General features: G+C 42.5%; 1 long non-coding RNA gene across 2 annotated transcripts in view; it reads left to right on the forward strand.

Annotated features, from left to right (window-relative positions):
• The window catches only part of LOC136315376 (uncharacterized), a 169,315-nt gene that overhangs the window by 63,320 nt on the left and 85,554 nt on the right, over positions 1-20,441 (forward strand). The gene's annotated exons all lie outside the window — the stretch shown is intronic.

Consider the following 20,441-nt stretch of genomic DNA (forward strand, 5'->3'; position numbering starts at 1 on the left):
ATAGCTTTATTTATAATAATCCTAAATTAGAAGTAACCCAAATATCTATAAACAGGTGGTAAGGTAAACAATGTGGGATATAGTCACACACTGGAGTATTACTCAGCAATAAAAAGGAACGAATGACTAACATGAGCAACAACTTGAGTGTGTCTTAAAAATATGCTGAGTGAAAGAAACCAAACATGAAAGGCTTCACATGATCTTATTTAATCTTTATACATACTGTCTTTGTTCCCATTTGACAGATGGAAACACTAAGGCACAGAGCCATTAAATCCAAGTCACATAGGTAGTAAGTTTTAGAGCCAGAATTCAATTTTAGCAGCCTAGCACTGAGAACTGTGTTCTTAGTCACCATGCTATTCTGTAGGCTTCTGTCTGCCACAAACCTATGATAGACACTCAAACTCTTCCTCTTCCCCAACCACCCTCAAGACATGTGGGCCAATTGTAACAGAAACAGAATTGGCTTTAAGAGTCTACTGTCAGATCAAGAGTGTGACAGTGCCTTTTTGTTTAAGGTCACCACAAATCGCTGAGGCCCATCAGCTAAGCTCACCTAAGTTATACATCTTTGCTTTCTAAAATAGATCAGGTAGGTATCAATGATAATCCCTTTTAGAATCTGACTTCTGTTGAAAAGACATTTGGCTACAGGTGGGGCATTGGATTTTAACCATTTGTTTCTTAACAGAGCCAAATAAAGTGGTCCAGGCTAGCTCAGAAGGTGGTGTTTTCACCACACTGAAGAGTAAAAGATCACATTGCAATACCTGGAGGATGGAGGTTGGGAAACTCAACCATCTATCCATTCGTCTGACCATCCACCCATCTATTTCTGTTTGCATGAATTGCTGGTAATTTGTTGAGGCCCAGGAACTGTGCTGGGTGTTAATTGGGTAAGGCAGCCTTTAAAGACCATTCATCCCTTAGAATCTATTTGTTCTTACTCTGACCCTCTAATGTAGCCTCCATATCCGGGGCTCCCTAGCACAGTCTTCTCAGCACACTCTCCAGAAAAGTCTACTGTAGGCTGTCTTCTTGAAACCAGCAATAATTTAAGTGTTATTGAAATTAAAAGAAGTCAGTTCTGCTGACCAATGGGCTTTATCCTGTTGGATGAATTGTGGGAAACAACAATCTGGAGAAAATCCAGAAAAGAAAATAGATTTTAAAGACATACTACAGATTAAGGATGCCATGTTTTGGAGGCCCACCAGGGATCTGATTTAATGAATTCATAAAGTTCTCTGCAGCACATTCAGTGCTTGTTTTTGAGGTCCCGAGGTGGTTGAGTGTAGAGCATATTCATAACAGGCTTAGACAACTCCAGTCCTGCCTGTGGGACTTCCTTCACTCGGGAAACCAGGGTTCTACAATACTTTCTTCTATTCCATGTCCTTGTGCCGCTTGGAAAGCTGTGCTTCCTCTCTGACCCTAGTGTCCTCACATCAGTCTCAGAGGACCTATTGAAAGAATCTCTAAGGGCTTTCTCTGCTCCAACAGTTCATGATTCTATGATCTAGTTACTCATTTAGCAAATCCTAAATACTGCAATATATTCTGTGTCTGGGTCATAATTTCTAGCTTGCAGGAGGCCCAGAATCACATAAATATATTCTCGTAGAGACAATCCTCTGAGCAGTATGGTGCCCATTCTAAGAAAGTGCATTGGAAGCAGCAGGTCTTTGGTTAGCACTTGTTTGGGGTAAGGGTAGGGCAGGTGACAACTGGCCATCAGGTCAGACCCAGTCCCTAGGGTGGACCTGCCTCAGACAACTTCTGTTTCTCAGCAAAAGGGCATTGCATAGAGAGGAATAAAAATGGAGGAGACCCCCAAGACCTTCCAAGTGGCGTGAAAAAGTTGAACAGAAGGGGCAGAAGGGCTGAGGCGCGAAGGTGGGCTCTGGTCACTTTTCTGCCTGGAGCCATCACTTTGGCTACACAACAATCTCACTGTTTTTTTAAAATCTGTTCTCCCAACCAATCCGCTCTCTGAAAGGAATTCTAAAGCCTCTATTTACCAGACTGTCGCCTGTTCATGATTCAATTAACCTTTCCAATGGCTGGGGAAGCTTGTGCGATAGGAGAGCCTTGCCTTAATTGGCAGCCTGACACAGACAATAAAGTTTGATCAGATGAAGAGGGCATCGGGGACATCATTAGCATCCTCTACTGAAGACTACGTAGTGTGTAAAAGTTGTTTAATTTCTGCTGGAAAAGGAAGGGAAGGGGAAACCTGATTCACATTTCCTGCATTTTTTTGGCTTATTAAATATTTCATTTCCTCACTGTAAGCATCAAATGGTATGTTGGTGTCTGTGCAGCTTCCCACCTAGTTTTTACTGCTCTGCGATCCACCAAATGATCATTTCTCTGTTATTAAAACTCTGCAGTTCGCAGAGGTGTTCTGGAAAAACAAACATGCACAGAGACAGATGGAGTAATTCTCTTTCAAGAGTTACAAATGGGCAAAATGGGGCGAGGCAGAGGGAAAATAAAACCGCGCTGGAGAAAGACTTCAGGAATGTGGCCTTGGTATTTTTTTAGCTTTTCCAAAGGTTGAAGGTAGCGGACAGGAGCTCTGGAAGTCGGGGGACTGAGCACTAGGCCGATGTCTGGATCCTCGCTCGTCAGTCAGAGGAGTTTTAAACTTTGGCTCTTCTGGGAAGCCTTCTCCAACTGAGAAAAGAGAAGAGACTGACATTTACTGAGTGCTTTCTATGTGCCTGGCACAGTCAAAATCATCTCCCTGATTCTCACAACCAGCCCTGGAATGAGGGATCATTATGCTGCTTTTAAAAAATGAGGAAACTGAGACAGAGAGGATTTATTACACTTGATCAGGGAGCCAGTCAGTAGGTGACAGTCTTAAATTCCATCTTTACTCTGCCTGTCTCTTGCACCCCATTAGAAGGTGGAGTCACGTACCTCTGCAAATTGAACCTGACAAAAAAGCCCCTCTCTACCATTTTCCTACAAGAGACAAAAATGCCTACCAACATAATTTATGTACTAACTAATGTGCATTTAAAAGAGCCTTGAAATGTATCGTGTGCTAAAAATGAACAATTAATTTTCACTCATGCAAAGGCATTTAAAATTAAATAGAGCTAGACCAATGAAGGTATGATTATCATTGCTTTGTTGCAAATCCTTTTGGAATTAACAAATTGTCATCAAATGTAGAGCAAGTGCTCATTCTGAACAAAATTCTCTGCTGATGACAGTGTGGGGTGGGGTTGGGGGGGGAAGAGGTAGAAGACAGGCCCTGTGTTTTCTAGGAGGGGACACAAGGCATGGACACATGAATGCTGATGATACACCCACCATATTCACACTCATTCATACTCACAAGCTTACACACATGTGCACATCCTCATGTACATAGATAGACCCCGGGTCAGTAGACACCATTTCTGCCCTTGTGGAGCTTACTAACCTGAGGGGAAGATAGTCCCTGACTAAGGAATTGCAGGTATGAAGAAGTCAGAAAAATTAGGTCATGAGGGGGTTCTTGAAAGAGGAAGAGCGTGGGACACTGTCAGGGGTCTGGCCTGTGTGTTGTTGGGCAATCACTCAGCCTCATTTAACTTTCTAGTGCTAAGATTAGACACTGTAAGGTCCTTCCTTGCCACATTGTGACTGTAAATGTCATGATAGGCCATTGCCCCAGGCAAAAAAGAGAATGAGGCAAAGTGTATGTGCTGGGTCCTCCATCCTGCAGGGCATCAGCATTCCCAAGTTTCACCACCCAGCGCACCTTCCCAGCTGGACCACTGTCCTGGTACCTTGGACAGCTCCCCCAACTCTCAGCCTACCCCCATTGAGACACTGCACCCTGAGGCATCTCTCTCCCTCAGCATTCTCCTGGGCCAGGTCTTTGGTGTCATTACCTGTTGTGGCAACAGGGCAGAGAGCCATGGGTACGTTCACCTAATCCTTGATCATTTCAGCTGCAGCCTCTGGAAATGGTCCTTTGGTGAACATTTTCATGAATGACTGGCAGTTTGGGAGCACAATGAGAACTGGACTACAAGAAAGGGGGGACCTTCATCTCAAATTTTACTTTTATGTTAGGCATCCCTTAGGGTGAGATAAATTCAGTGGCAGTAAAGTTTAAGGGCTGATTTGATGTTTAACCAAGAAAAACTCGCCTTGCACTTGCACTTAGATGTGCGTCTCTCCTAATTTCTTGATTTCCAAGCTTCATTCAGGCTTATTCTCCCCTGATTGAAAATGTAGGAATAGTTTGATGAAGCAGTAGCTCAGTAGAAATAATGATGATGATGATAATGATGATGGTGATGATGATGATGATGATGACGACAATGATAATAACAGAGGAGATGCTCATTTATAGAACTTCTCATTTTCTGTTTTTGTCTTCATTCTGTCTCAGATGAACATAAGCTAATTGATGTTTCTGGTGTCTCTGTGAGGCAGGTAAGAATTAGAATTCCTTCTCAAGAAATGACTAGTTTATTAATAACCAAGGAGGTGGGTGCTAAACTGTTGAGTAACTGACTGCCTGCCTGGAGTCACTACCAGTGGATCACCTCCAATAGTAATAGTGAAGCCTGGTTTCGGGGCTGGGTCTGGCACATAGTAGGCACTTAATAAGTTGGCTGGTGAATCAACTAAAACATTGGCTGACTAAATAAATGAATGAATGAATGAGGACCCAAAAGGTTTGTCAAATGAAGCCCACTTGAGGCCTTTGGAGACTGAATACCTGTGTTCTGGATGCTTCTAATTGCTATGGTTTATTTTAGAAATGTCATGTGACATCTCTACTCATCAGTTACACAGACTGAAATTCTGCCATTTTCATTCATTCTCACCTGCACCTTCATAGGAAGGGAGGGCACTGAGAAGGGGGAGAATAGGGACAACATAGTGGTGACAGTGAGCTGCCCCATGTATTTTATCTAATCCTTCATTTCTCACTTCTGCCTGCCCAAGGCCAAACAATCCTCTACAACTCTGGGAGAGCCACAATGATCTCTCTGTCTCCAGTGTCTCCTCTTAAAATCTATGCCCAGGTCCTTGCTAAATCCAGATGTTCAACTCTATTCATGCAGCTTTCCTGATCAACAAGCAAGCAGGCAAACAGAAGAACTCTTTCTGTTGGAATTGATTCTAACTGCTCAACAGCATAGACTTTGACATTAGCAGAGTGGGTTCTCACCAAAGGTTAACCCTTATTGGCTTTGAGGCCTTAAATATGTCCCTTAGTCTTTCTGGTCTCAGTTCCGCTATCTGTGAAGTGGGAATAATAATACCTACATCATGGGAATGTTGTTTTAATCAACAACAAGCATGAATTGGAGTGTTTTATTATGGACAAAAGAAAAAAAATAAACTCACTGTCTAGAGAGGAATAGTAGATGAAATACTACATCCTCAGGAGCCTTGAAAATATTCAGGATCTGCTGTAACTTGAAGTACACCCTATTCTAGACTGCTTCATGTTTAATCTGCCCCATCCAACCTCATCTGTACAACATTCCCTTCCTTAAAGACCCATTCTTCACTCTAATAATCTGAGGAATTTAGTCATGAAACAATGGCTATAATCTAGTTAAAATATAGCTCTTCCAAGTAGTCATTTATATTTAAACACTGATTTTCCATGCAGTCAATATTTTTATTTTTGCCTTTTAATTTTATACATTTCTATATTATTCTGTTATTAGATATTTCATTTGCATGTGTTATTTTAACTTTTACTTATTTTTTATTTTACACAAAATAATATTTACTTTTTCTGGCATTCAATTCTATGAGTTTTACAAATTCCTGGAGTTAGGAAACCACAATTAAGACATGGAACAGGTCCATCACACCTCCTAAAATTCCCTTTGGAATCTACCCCTCCTCTTCCACCCCCATCTGGAAACCACTGACCTTCTCTGTCTCTAAATGTTTGTTGTCTTCAGAATGTCATATAGGTAGAATCATAGAATATGTAGAATTTTGAATCCTTCTTCCCTCACTTGGCATAATTTATTTGAGATTCATCCATGTTGCTTCCTATATCAATATTTTCTTCCTTTTTATTGCTGAGTATTCCCTTATATAGATGTTTCACAATTTGTTTATTCATTCCTTAAAAGACATCTGATTTGTTTCCAGGTTTGGGTGCTATGAACAAAGCCACCATAAACATTTGCATACAGGTCTTTCTTAGATGAAAGTTCTCATTTCTTTTGGATAAATAGCTAGAAATGGGATTGTTGGGCCATATGGTAAGTATATGGTTAACCTTACTGTAAAAAATCACCAAACTGCTTATCAGAGTGGATGTATCACTTTGCATTCCCATCAATCATGTTTGAGAGTTCCAGGAGCTCACACCCTCACAGGCACTTAGGATTACACGTTTCTTTGATTTTAGCCTTAGTAATTGGTACATAGTGGTACCACTTTGTGTAGAAGCTCTTCAAGAGATTAAGGAGCCTTACTTCTATTATTGGCTTGATGAGAAGTTATTGTTTTTTAATTATGAGTGGATGATGAAACTTTGTTTAATGCTTTTTCTGTTCCTATTGAAATGATCATATGGGTTTCTCTTCTTTCATCTGTTAATATGATGAATTATATTAATTGACCTCAAATGTTGAGTCAGCTTTATGCCAGGGATAAACCCCACTTCTTCATGATGTTATTCTTTCAACATATTGCTGGATTTGATTTGCAAGATTTTTGTTTGGAATTTTGACATCTATAAATGTGAGAGATATTGGTCCAATTCTCTTGCATTGTACTGTCTTTGTCTGGTTTTGGTATCAGGATAATGCTGGCCTCTTAGGAGGAAAGCAGCTATAGACAAAATATAAGAGATGACAGATCAGTTGAGGCCCATGGGCTGTACTTTGTCAACTCTGGCTTAGAATATAGATTTGAGATCCTTCTTCTTTTCTAAGCATTTAATGCTCTAAATTTTCCCATAAGCACTGGTTTAGCTACATTTCACATGTTTTGAAATGTTGTGTTTTCTAATTTTTCTTGACCTCTTTTGACCCATGAGTTACTGCAAAATGCGTTGTTTAATTTTTAAATGTGTGGGGGATTTTCCAGATATCTTTCCGTGACTGATCTAGTTTAATTCATTATGGTCAAAGAACATACTTTATGTGATTTCAATTCTTTTATAGGTTTTAAAGCTTCTTTCACTATCCAGCGTCAATATGTCTTGGTGAATGTCCCATGTGCACTTGGAAAGAATGTGCACTCTTTTGGCTTTCAATGGACTGTTCCATTAATACCAATTAAGTCTCTATTTTGCTTATTAGTTTATTTTGTTTATTAGATTTCACATATGAGTGAAATCATACGGCATTTGTCTTCCTCTGACTGGCTTATTTCACTTAGCACAATGCTCTCCAGGTCCATCCATGCTGTTGCAAAAGGTAAGATTTCCTTCTTTTTATGGCTGAATAGTATTTCATTGTGTAAATGTACCACAGCTTTTTTATCCAGACTCATTGATAGAGACCAGGGGGAGGGGGCTGGAAGGAGTGAGTAAAAAAGAACAAAAACAGCAAAAAAAACCCACAAAAAACTCATGGTCTTTTTTTTTTTTTTTTTCATTTTTCTGAAGCTGGAAACAGGGAGAGACAGCCAGACAGACTCCTGCATGCGCCCGACCGGGATCCACCCGGCACGCCCACCAGGGGCGACGCTCTGCCCACCAGGGGGCGATGCTCTGCCCATCCTGGGCGTCGCCATGTTGCGACCAGAGCCACTCTAGCACCTGGGGCAGAGGCCACAGAGCCATCCCCAGCGCCCGGGCCATCTTTGCTCCAATGGAGCCTTGGCTGCGGGAGGGGAAGAGAGAGAGAGAGGGAAAGCGCGGCAGAGGGGTGGAGAAGCAAATGGGCGCTTCTCCTGTGTGCCCTGGCCGGAATCGAACCCGGGTCCTCCGCACGCTGGGCCGATGCTCTACCGCTGAGCCAACCGGCCAGGGCCAAAACTCATGGTCTTGGACAAGAGTGTGGTGATTGCTGGTTGGCAGGGGCTATGGGAGACAGTATGGGGGGTAAATGATGACATATGGAGACTTGACTTGAGGGGGTGAACATACAATGTGGTGTACAGACATGAGTTGTAGAATTACACACCTGAAGCCTGTGTGATTTTGTTAACTAGTGTCACCCCAATAAGACAATTTAAAAATAAATAATAAATAAATAAAATGTCATACACACACACACACACACATATGGATCAATTAAGTCAAGTTGGTTGATAGAGTTTTTTAATTCCTTTATATCCTTGGTGATTTTCTATGGACTTATTCTATGGATTATTGTGAGAGGAATACTAAAGTCTCCAAGTACAACTCTGGATTGATCTACTTGTTCTTCAGTTCTACCAACCTCTGAAGCTCTGCTGGCAGGTGCTTAACATTTAGGACTGTTATGTCTTTTTACATGGCCCTTTTTGTAATTATGTAATGTTCCTCTTTATCCCTTAGTAATTTTGCTTATTTTGAAGTCTTCTTTGTGTGATAGTAATATAGCCATTCTGTCTTTTGATTAGTATTCATATGGTATAGATTTCTGAATACTTTTATTTTTAACCTGCTTATGCTGTTTTTTATTTAGAGTACTTTCTTTTAGAAAAGGAATTATAATTCTTAAGTAGGACCTTTATCAGCTGGTCACAAAAAATGTTCTGCTGGGACTCTAAGTGTGAGAAAGAGGTAGCAGTGCAATGGTGGCTATCATGTCACCTAGGGAGTGACACACTGTGACTATCATCAGCTGATATTCGTGATAGCTGAACAATGACTAGAGGATCTGGGGGAAGTATCGGAATGTCCACTACAAACGCCACTTCCTATTGAAACAAACATGGATGAATATGAGGTAGAGTCCAACATTTGCAGGAAATTTTAAGATAAAACATAAGACTTCACAGATATTTCCCACCTATTGAATCCTCCCTGTGGATGCTTACAGACCCAATGAATACAGTCACCCTTCCGGACCACTGATGTGAGGGGCACTTTAGAAAATGGTGTGAGGAGCACTACCCTAAGGACACCTGCTCCCCAGAAGGGCTTGGAGACACCCAGGGGCACCACCAAACAGATGTGAGGCCTGTGGGCTCCTCTCCTTAGAGTTTGTCACGTAAGGCTCATTCCTCAGTAAGAATGAGAGTGGTCCCGACAAAGGGATTCCAGGCATCGTTAAGAAGGTGTGTGAGGACTGTAGCAGGATGAGGGGGTTTGCAGGTCCTCCCAGACCCGCAGCTTCTGAGACAGTGCCCTCTGCACCACCCAGCAGAAAGCTGGTCTAGCAGACAAGGCCCAGGCTGCAGTCAGGGTCTGAAGCTCTGGGTGCATTAACGAGTGAAAAGTACCAAAAGGTTATAAAACTGTTAACATGTAACAATTTCATTTAATACACACACCTACATACAAAAATACTGTGGCTTTACACACATGTCACCATCTTTGGAAATATGGTGAAAAGCTTATTTTGTTTGTGTGAGAATACGAGGTCTGGGTCAAGCCAAGTGCTGTTCATCAACAATGAAGGCAGAGGCTAAGTCAGTGGCTTCCTGCTCAAAAGGGGACTCGTGAAAGTTCTGTTTTTACACCGCTCTGTCTAGATTTGCTTTCTTCTTACTGTGTTTATGTCCAACTCTTCCTCTTTTATCACCCCCCCCCACCTGCAACCCACCCACCTAACGAACAAACACTTTGCCCTGGACATTTATATCAGTTTACACAGGTCCCATCTCCTCGTAGAAACAAAAGCCAGAGGGCCATTTGCTGTTGCCTTGATCTCACTCTCACTGATGTCTTCCAAATGTATTTGCTATTTGCTCCCGTGTCCCTGGGTACCCCTGCTGTTCCCAATTGTCCATTGCCTATTAGGAATGGTTCCAGCCAAGGTATTTTTTGCTTATTTATTTGCTCCTTTTTCCCTGGGAACTTTACTATGCATGAATAACTGGCCTGCGATGCTGCTTTTGTTTGCCATTTTGCATTCGTTAAAAACCAGTCATCTGCATGTTTTATAAACCCGTAGGGGTCTCTCTCCCCTTGATCAATGCTGGAAGCACTCATTAACATCTGGGGGAAGTTATGGCCCCAGATAGGGGGGATACGCAACCTGCTGAGTGTGGTTGTAGGAAATTTGTCTTAAAAAAAAAACCTCCAAAGCACTTGATATTCATCATCAGGGTTGCTCACTCAACAGAAATGAGCCTGCCTACCTTTGGTACCTTGGTGTGTTCACTTTCCTCAGCTTGGAATGCATTTTCCTTCCACGCTTTGTGTAAGGCAACTTCTCTGGGCAGTCCTTCCTGGGCCCCTCAGCTGACTCCAATTCCTCCTTTCTCAGGAAACCACAAGTCAGTCAATTTAACCAGCACTTACTGGGCACCTCCTATGCGCCAAGAACAATGTTGGGCATTTTTAGGAGTTAATATAAAATTGTTTTTAAAAAGTGCTAAGGAGGAAAGCCGACACAGAGATTATTAGAAGCACATGTGGTGAGAATCTGGATGACGTTGTGCAGAAGGATCAGAGGCAGGAGAGGGCCAGCCTCTTCCCTTGTTGACAGGGAAGGGGGGGTTCAAAAGGGAATTGGTCGTGCATGTCACAAAAGGACCTGTGTTCGTTCTGCAAGAGCTTGACTTCTGCTCCACTGGCCGCCATTTCTCAAATATGTTCCATGTGGGTCAACCAGAATTGTATGAAGTGGATATTACAAGGCGGGTTCCTGAGACACACCCCGGGGGCACTGTTCACAGGGTCTGCCTTTTCTCTAGTATAATGGGTAATTTTAATGCCCCCTGAAGTTCGAGCAATGCTGCTGTGGCAAATGAGAGCTGCTGAAGGGTATAATTAAACTTTCTACTGGTAGGTGTTTATTGTTAACATGTAACACCTGCACGTGGTTTCTTTCAACCCCAGTCCCCCTGTCCATCCTCCTCCCGCCCTAGAAGCAACCATTGTTGCTAGTCCCTTAGGTGTCTTTCCTAGTGTGCATGGTGTCCAGTCATTTGCCTTCTCGGTGTCAGATTCACTCCCTGCCGCCTTCTGCTTTTTCCTGCTGCTTCGGCCACTGCCTTTTTGTGAAGTCGGGTCAATAGGAGGCACTGGAAAGAGATGGGAGGGCCAAAAGAGGGATAAATGGGGAGTCTGACTCTCCTCTCTCTCCCCTACTCTTGAGCATTCTGTGACTCTGTGGTACCAGCTTCTGCTTGACAAGCCATTGTCTCAGCTCTGCACAGGTGGCCCTGGTTCTTGAGTTCTTGGTAATTTCATCTCCTTCCTCTGTGCCACCAGCTCTGATCTCGAGCTCACATCACTGTCCACTATTTGCTCTTCCAGCTCACTTCATACATTCAAATAATGTACCCATATTACATGTCCTTTGTTAAACTGTTTGGCCTGAATACTGTCTGCACTTTGTTTTTTGTTTGTTTGTTTTTTGTTTTTTATTTCACTTAAAAATATATCTGGTGGATAGACACTGAGTTGTTTTCAACCACCCCTTTTCTGAGGATAACTAGAAAAGCCAAAAAAAAAAAAAGGTATTAAAAAATAAAAAGACAAAAAAAATCTCTTTGAAGGTATTAGAGTATTTTGAAGACCCTGAGAAAATTCAAGGCCAAGATTTAGAAGTGGGAAGACCAGAGAGATAAAGCCAGCGAGCAAAACCGGTGTTTCCCTTAAGGTTAGTGATGTTTTCAAAAGTAGTGACTAAGAGCCCAAGAAACTAGGCAGAGTTTTAATAGACTCGTAGGCTATGAGGTAAAGATGGAAGTTCAGAGTCTATCAAGAAGGAGAGGGTCTGGTATTTACTCTGGCTTGGGGCTGGGACCCCAAAGGGCTACACCTTAGGAGTAAGGGTGAATCATAAATAGACCAGTTCTCACAGAGACTGCAGGCCAACTTTGAGTTGTCTACTTTTTGATTGGACTAAGGTTTATTTGGGATTTCTAGTGCTTTCTGCTAAAACAAATCCTCTCTAGAAGAAGGTAACATTATCTAGTGGTCCAAATTATCTCCACAATTTTTCATTTACAAGTCTGACACTCATCAAACATAACCAGGTATATAACATGGCAGACATGACTGAGGAAACAAGATCAACAACAGGCAGTAGAAATAGAGCCAGACTATAAGGTTATCAGATTTGAATTTGAAAAATCACTATGATTAATATGATCAAAGAGTTAAAAGATTGATAATTTTAGTAGAGAACTAAAAAAACAAACGAAAACTTATAAATTGAAAAAAACCCCACATTAACTGAAATTAAGAAAAATTTTATATGTACTAAAGAGAAAAAACAGTGAACTGAAAAACAGATTAGATCTTTTAGATATAAATATCCACACTGACGCATAGAGAGAAGGAAAGATCACAGAAATATGTATCTTCTTAATGGACAAATTATTGAAGTATAATGTGCCTCAGTTTCCACATCTATAAAATAAAAAAGAAATTAATAACTATGTTATATGATGAAATGAGTTTAATATGTATATAAATACAGCTATATATAAATATGTAAAACTTTAAGAGTAACTGACATACAACCGATACTAAGTAATTTTTTTATTGCTGTTATTATATATTGGAGATTGTTCTGCACGAACAATGTAGTGCTGCTTTGTGCTTTCCCCCATTCTCTTTAATAGTTGTGTAGCATTCTGTATTATGTGCACACCATGATTTGTTTAAACACTCCCTCGTTAAAGACATTTGCTAAGACATTTAAACACTCCCTTGTTAAAGACATTTATTTACTAAGAATATCCTATGCATAGCTTTGTGTTTGCTTATATGATATATATGTGAGCTTATAGAATAAGTATATAGATGTATAATTTCCAAATATATATAATTTAAAAAATGATAGATATGTACAGTTTTCCAAATGATAGTATTTTCTTACCAATAGCATTTGAAAGTGGCTATTCCCTCAAATTTATCAATCCGGTGCATTATCAAATCTTTTGATGTGGCCAACCTGATGGTCTAATTTTAGAATAATTGGAATTTTTCTTACCATGATTTTAAGCTTTTTTTCATGTTTAAAGGCCATCTATATTTCATTTTCTGTTCATGTTCCCTTGCCAATTTTTGTTGTTAAATTGTTAGGTTTTTCTCTTATTGATTTGTAGAAAACCTTTTATAAGTTAGGTTATTAGTGCCTTGTCATTTCTATTGTAATTTTTTTAATTTGTTGTTTGTCTTTTGACTTTATTTATGACACTTTTGCAGTCAGAAAATTTTAATTTTGTGTATTCAAATTTATAATTATTTTCTTATATTGCCTATTTTATGTCCTGCTTAGAAGTGCCTTCCCCATTCTTTTTTTCCTTTTTTTAGTACTTTCATTGATTGAGAAAGAAAAAAATAAAAGGAGAAAGAGAGAGAGAGAGAGAGAGAAGCATCAATAGTTGTTATACTTAGTCGTTCCATTTAGTTGTATACTCACTGGTTGCTTCTTATATGTGCCCTGCCCAGGGATTGAACCTACAACCTCAGTGCACTGAGACAACACTTTATCCACTGAGCCACCTGGCCAGGGCTCCACTCATATTTAAATTTTTTGCTCTATTTTTGAATTATTTCAAGTCGAGTGTTGTTAAGATTGGATTAAAATTTGAACATTCTCTGGCTGTCGATTAAAGAACAGATGGGAAGGGAACAAGACTAGAGGCAAGGGCCCCTATTCTGAGGCTCTTTATACTAATTCAAATGAGCAATGAAAGAGACTTGAGCTTAACGCAGGGGGGGGAGTGGACTCAAGAAGTGTTTCGATGACCTTTGGACAGTGAAGGGTCAGAGTCCTGGAGGCATCTACAACACACCCAGGTTCATGGCTCAGGCCACTGAGTAGTTTCAGATCCATCCCCTTCTACTCATCCTCGTGCTACCGCTTAGTTCAGACTTTGTCTCCTATGTGAGCTGCTCCAGTTGCTTCCTAACCAGTCTCCTTGCCTTACTTCTCTCTAGTTCCTTTCTATCCTATTGCTAGAGTGATTGTTCAGAAAACAGGAGAGAGGCAAGGTTACTCCTTGCTTGAAAGCCACAGTGAATAAAAAAATAAAAAACTGCTATGCTTGGTATATGCGAACCTTTATAATCTGGTTCTTTCCTCTTCAACCACTTCACACTGACCTCTTAACCCTTACTCCATCCCCAGTCTGAACGGTTCCTGCACATCTCTGTGCCCTTGCCCTTGCTGTGGCAGGCAGAATAATGGTTCCTCAGTTCTGACCTGGGAGCTTGTGAACATGTTACTTTACTTGGCAAAGGGGAATTAAGGTTGTTAATCAGTTGACCACACAAGAGAAAAATCATTTTGGATTATCTGAGTGAGCCCAATGTTACCACAAGTGTCTTTAAAATTGGAAGAGGGAGGCAGAAAAGGAAGTCAGAGTGATGCAACGCGAGAAGAACTCTAACAGCTGTTGCTGGCTTTGATGATGGAGGAAGGTGCCACTAGCCAAGGAATGCTGGCAGCTTCTAGAAATCCTTCTGTAGAACCTCCAGGGAAAAATGCAGTTCTGCTAACACCTGGTTTTAGCCCAGGGAGACCCATGTCAGACTTTTTGACCTACAGAGCTAAAAAATAGTAAGTTTGCTATTGTTGTAAGCCATGAAATATGTAGGAATTTGTTACAATAGTAATAATAATAATAATAAAACTTACATGCTCACCATATTCTCTGCCTGGAAGGCTCTATCCTCAATTGCTTTGTTGAATTTAGTGTTACTTCTTCTGGAAAATTTCTTAGATTCCCACATTCTTAGATTCCCACATTTCCTAGATTCTCCCAAATGGCAGAGGGAGTGTCCAGTCTCCAGGGGTTGCCATATTGTAAATTTTTGCATATCTCTTTGCAGCCCAGAATGCAGTATAATTTATCAGATTTCATATTTCTCTCTCCCACTACCTAGAAATTTGTTCACTAGAGTTAGGATTGTCCCTGATTTATTTGTTTTCCCCGGAAACAAATAAACAAAAAAAATCTGGCCCTTAATGTAAAAAGAAAGAATGACAGAGGAGAAAACAGGGCAAATGTTGTAATAACTTGACTAAGGAGCCTCTCCGGTTGCTGGGACAAGAGCCATGAACGGGCCTTGCCACTATAGGCTGACCCAGGGCAAGGGGATCCTCTGTAGAGCAAACAGCTTTGTGACCAGGTCTTCCTGCATTTCTCCCCCAAGGCCATCCTAGTCTGTTGGGCACCTGGAGAAATGTCTCAGCTCCAAAACACTAATTTATGCCTATCTGTTGCTTAGATGTTTAGACCAAATCATAAGCCCTGTGATGGTCAGTCCATTGGTAAATTTGTATCGAGCACCCACTTGTCCTAAAGCACAATTCTAATTTCTAAAAGGAAAAATGAGGTAAAGTCCTGGCATTCACTGACTTTATTTCCCAGCTAGAGAGCTGTCATACCCAAGTGAAAAGTGAGTGGTGGAGCAGTATTATATTAGAGGTCAATAAGACAGAGATAGGATCAAATGAGAGTCCTAGCCACACATAAACAGAGTCCAGAGAGAAGCTTCTGTGGGCTGAGACACTTGAGGAGTAGGGCAGACTGAGGCTGATCACAATCAAGTTTTCCTGGGGGTTCAGTGGGGGCTGCCATTGCTAGAGATGTTGAATGCTGTGGATTTCAGTTGGTTGGGTCCAGGAGGGAAGGTATCTGATTCTGCAGCCAAGTGCATTCACTCAGACATTCACCAAACATTTGAGGAGCCCCTACTACATCTAGGAAGACAGGAGATGTTGGGCAGATAAAATATATTATGCTCACTTTGTTAAAGATGGTGCTACCCAAATGGAAGCCCATCACCCAGGTGATATTAATGTGTGTTGGGGGTGGGCTGTGGACAGGCAGGATCCTTGTAGCCTGGGGCTTGGTTTTAGGACTAAGCCTTTCCCATCCCTTTTGATGTGGGGTGGTACAATCCCATCATGCCTCAGATAAGTGACTTTGTATTAGGGACTTCCCTATTTTGTATATTGGATTAAAGGTTTTGATTTCTGCACTATAAAGTGGGGCAGACCGGGAGCTTGCTCTCTCAGTTCCTGAGATTAGCATTAGATGGCATAGCAGAGAAAGGTCACGTGGAGGAGGCCAGGAGAAGCAGCCAAGATGGTGGAGTGCTTGAGGAGAAGCCAGTTTGTGCAGAGAGAAGGAGATAGGGGACAGAGGTGAATGGGGCTGGTGAGCTAGGAACTTTGATTCTAGGAAACTCGGATAAATCAGTAGCTTTGTGAGCACTGAGTGAGTGGGTTTTGGAGCCCAGTACATCTTTTACTTGCCTGCCGGGTGCAAGCTAGTATTAAAGATGATGGCCCACCAGTTCTTGGCTCCATTGTTTTATTACCAACTGTCTGAATCAAAAGCGAACCTGCATGGGCCAGGTGGCTGTGGTGGTGGCCGTGTCTACTGGCTTTACAGGAGAATAAAAACTGGGAGTACAAAGCTGAAGGGCACCGAAAAGCCATTCTCGTTGAGTTCATACTGTCATCCAACCTGGTTATCATCCAAATCCAATTCTAGCTGAGGTGTTTGATAAGTAAATACTGTGGGTGGTTAAGAAAGAACTCTTAGCTGGGAAGGACGGGGTGGGGGGTGTCTTCTTGGTTAAAAAGCCTCCTATCTTGGCCTTGAAGGCCAGCCAGGCTAGTGATAGGTGGGGATGAGAAGCACAGGTGAGGTTGAGAGCTTGGCTTCTTTAAGGTGCATATATTTAAATGGCGATGTATTTTCTGCATTGTTAAAGCTTAACGATTCCCTCAAATCATACTGACACAAGAGAAGGCAGAGCAGTTCACCAAACAGCAGACTTTGCCCTGAGCAAAGGCACTTCTCCATGCATGGAGTAGTCCCCCACTGTTTCCCTTAAGAGCCTGTGCTGGCTTTGGAAATCAAACAGGAGCTTTTAAATAAAACAATCCCTCACTAGCAAAGGAATAACTATGGGCTGAGTTACCCCAGGACAACACCTGCAGGAATGTTATGCTAATGGCAGCTGTTGGGAACCACCTTGGCCCCATTCAAGGGAGCACCCAAGGAGAGGTGGGTCTTAATTACCTTTGTGTTCATAGTTCCTTGCCTGGTACCCTCTCACCAAGTCCCCAGGAAGTCAAATGTAGGCTCACTGACTTTCTCACTTGAGCGATGGGATGAATAGGTGACTGAGTGGACAGATGGATGGAGAAGAGCAGTGGATTAACGCCTGTCTGTGTGTTGCCCCTGAGTGACTGGAGTCCAAAGGCTTCTTGGAATGTCCACTTCCTCTCCCGCTAGTGGAGGTGTGGCTGAGATGGTTTGCATCGCGTGCTGTGCAGACTGTTGTGTAGGTCGGCTGGGCATGAGTCTCATGGGGATACTGAGACTCACGGTCATGGAAGAGTAGGATGCTGGGGCTGGTCTGAAGTGGGAGGACCATGATGTTTGACTCCCTTAGTTTGTGAATGGGAATGTCAGGGTGAAGGGACATGTCCAAGGTGGTTTGCGATGCCTCTCCCAGAGACTTATTTCACTGCTGGTGGCTGCCTGCCTTTCAGGACTGGGGTTTGTGGATGCATAACTTCTGTACTGTCTTTTTTGGTCAGAGGTCAGCAGACAGTTACCAATTTAATGACAACTTATAAAACAAAACATAACAAGCATGGTAACTTGAGAGCTCAAATATTGTCGCTGTCAGGTGACCCGGCAGGAATGTGAAGACAAAGAGATCCAAGCTCCCCTCACTCTACAGGGGTGACTCCTGGGCTCTGCCCTCCCAGCCCTTAGGCAATAGGATGGTAGGAAGGAGTGGCCAGGACCGCTTTGGCAGGGGTCTCACTCAGTAGGAATGTTCGAATTTCAGAGGCTGCTCTGACCCGGCCCAGGGAGAGTTGGGAGTGGGGAAAGCAAAAGGAGGCTGCTTTTATATACTGAGGAATCTTTCAGTACTTCTCCAGCCCTGGCCTGGAGGTCCTGGCCCTGTTCCAATTTGGGTAATTACATTTTCCCTATGCAAATTGCTCCCCTGAATTTGCATAGACAAGCTGGTGGAGGTCCAGCCACCTTGGCAGCCTGAGCAGCCCTGCTCTCAGCACTGGTCCACTGGCCTTCTTCTCAGCTCCTCTGGGGAGGTTGCCAATTAGCAGCACCAGCTTCCTGCTCAATGTGACCCTGATGCTGTGGTTGTTCTGGACATCAGAGAGGCCTCTAATCTCTCTGGAAGCACTTGAAACCATCAGGGTTGGAGATGACTCCGGGGAAAAACCAGAGGAGACCTTGACCCTGTCATGCACCAAGCCTGCCACCTAGGGTAAACTAATTCTCATCGCTTAACCTCTATTTCTTCATCCCTAAAACGTCAGATAGACCAAGATTAGTCATTTCTACGTCTTTTTTAGCCACACTTTCAAAATTATTTCAGTAAATACTTTTTTATTTTTTTAAGAAAGCCATTATATAATAAAGATTAAACCAGGGTTCTTAAGCCAGGGTTCTTTTTAATTAGTCATCCCCATGTTCTGGGCAGCACCTTTGGTACCTCTACAGATGTCCTTTGACTAGAGGAGAACTTAGTAGTGGCCTTTGAGGGCTGCCTGGTTTCAACGTAGTTCTTCCTTTTATCTACTTGTGGCCTTGGAAAGACTAATTCACTTCTTTGTCTCTCAGTTTCCCCGCCAATGAGATGGGTATGTATATACCTGAAATGATTACTGTGAGGTTTAAATGAATTCATACACCTAAAGCACTTATAACAAAAATAACACCTAATATTAGCTCTGTGCCAGGTCCTGTTCTGTGTGCTATACTTAGAATAATTCATGTGAACCTCACAACATTCCTAAGAGTGAGGGGCTATTGCTCTCCCTATTGAACTGATGAAGGAATTAAAGACAGAGAGGTTAAGTTACTTTCCAATGGTCACACAGCCAACAGGGGGTAGAATGGGACTGGAATCCAGGTGATCTGGTACCAGAGCTTAGAATATTAGTTAAGATGCTGCCCTATCCTGTCTGTCCTATAGTCACCACTCAGTTTTATTTGAAGTCCTTTTCAACAACAGTTTTCTGAAATTCTGTACCATTTAAATGAGATTAAGAATGTCAAGTTCTCAGCATGTGTCTGTCGTGAGGCAGGTGAGTCAGAAGAGCTTAAATTTCTATTCCCCTTTCTTCTCATCTGTGTTCGCTTTAGTCTCAATGTGTATCCACCTCATCGCAGAAAATCCTACCATACCTTTTTCAAGAACTACACGTTTATAACTTAAGAGACATTATCCTTGAGATATAGTTTCCTGGGGGCCACTATTTTCCTCTACCTGCCTTTCTCTCTCTTTCAACTCTTCCCCCCACTATCTTGAGAATTTAAAAGATGACATTATGTCTTCATAGTTGATTTTCCAGTCTGTGTCCCCTGACTGTGCTCAACTTCAGGACAGGTTGTGTTCACTTATCTCTGACTCTCTTTAGACAAACACAGGGCCCGGCACAGAGAAGGCACTCAATGTTTACCAAGTGATCGAAGAGAGGAATTTAATGGACTAAGTAGGTGCTTGGCGTTAGCTCTAAGTAAATTGTGAGAGGGGATTATGAAGACCCTCAAGGGTCAGGCTGAAGCTCTGTCTGGACGTGATAAGCCCAGGGAGCCAGGGAGTGCTCTGTGAGGATGGCCATGTGGACAAAGCGTGCTTTGCTGAGGGAGCTCTGTGGGAGGTGGGCTGAAGTGGGGGCCAGAGCCAGGCTGTGTGCAGACCCAGCGGGTGATGGAGGCAAGGCTGGCGGAGAGGAAGCGGACCTGCTGGGGCCCTTTGGGAGAGGCATTGGTGAGCTTGGCAACTGCTTAGATAGAGGGATGTAGGAGTAGGAGAAATTGGAGATATGGGTCTGGCTTTCTGATCTCAGGGACTGAAAGTGTGGTGGCTCCTCTGACCCCACGGCAGAGCGGGTGGCAACAGCTTGGGGATGAGGTTGGTGGAAATGGGGAGGAACAAGGAGAGTTCTGCCCATCTCTACATGATGCCATTTATTTATTTATTTATTATTACAGAGACAGAGAGAATCAGAGGGAGGGACAGACAGGGACAGACAGGAACGGAGAGAGATGAGAAGCATCAATCATTAGTTTTTCGTTGCGACAGTTGTTCATTGATTGCTTTCCCATTATGTGCCTTGACCGTGGGCCTTCAGCAGACTGAGTAACACCTTGCTCAAGCCAGCGACCTTGGGTTCAAGCTGATGAGCCTGCACTCAAGCTGGCAACCTCGGGGTCTCGAACCTGGGTCCTTGGCATCCCAGTTCGACACTCTATCCACTGCGCAACTGCCTGGTCAGGCTGCGTGATGCCCTTTAAAGAAGAGAACACGTCCACCCAGGGAATAAAGCAACAGGAGAGGAGAGGAGGACCGGAGACATCCAGAGCCACATGCT

The sequence above is a fragment of the Saccopteryx bilineata genome, chromosome 11 (genome assembly GCF_036850765.1).
Source record: "Saccopteryx bilineata isolate mSacBil1 chromosome 11, mSacBil1_pri_phased_curated, whole genome shotgun sequence".
Taxonomy (NCBI): Eukaryota; Metazoa; Chordata; class Mammalia; order Chiroptera; family Emballonuridae; genus Saccopteryx; species Saccopteryx bilineata.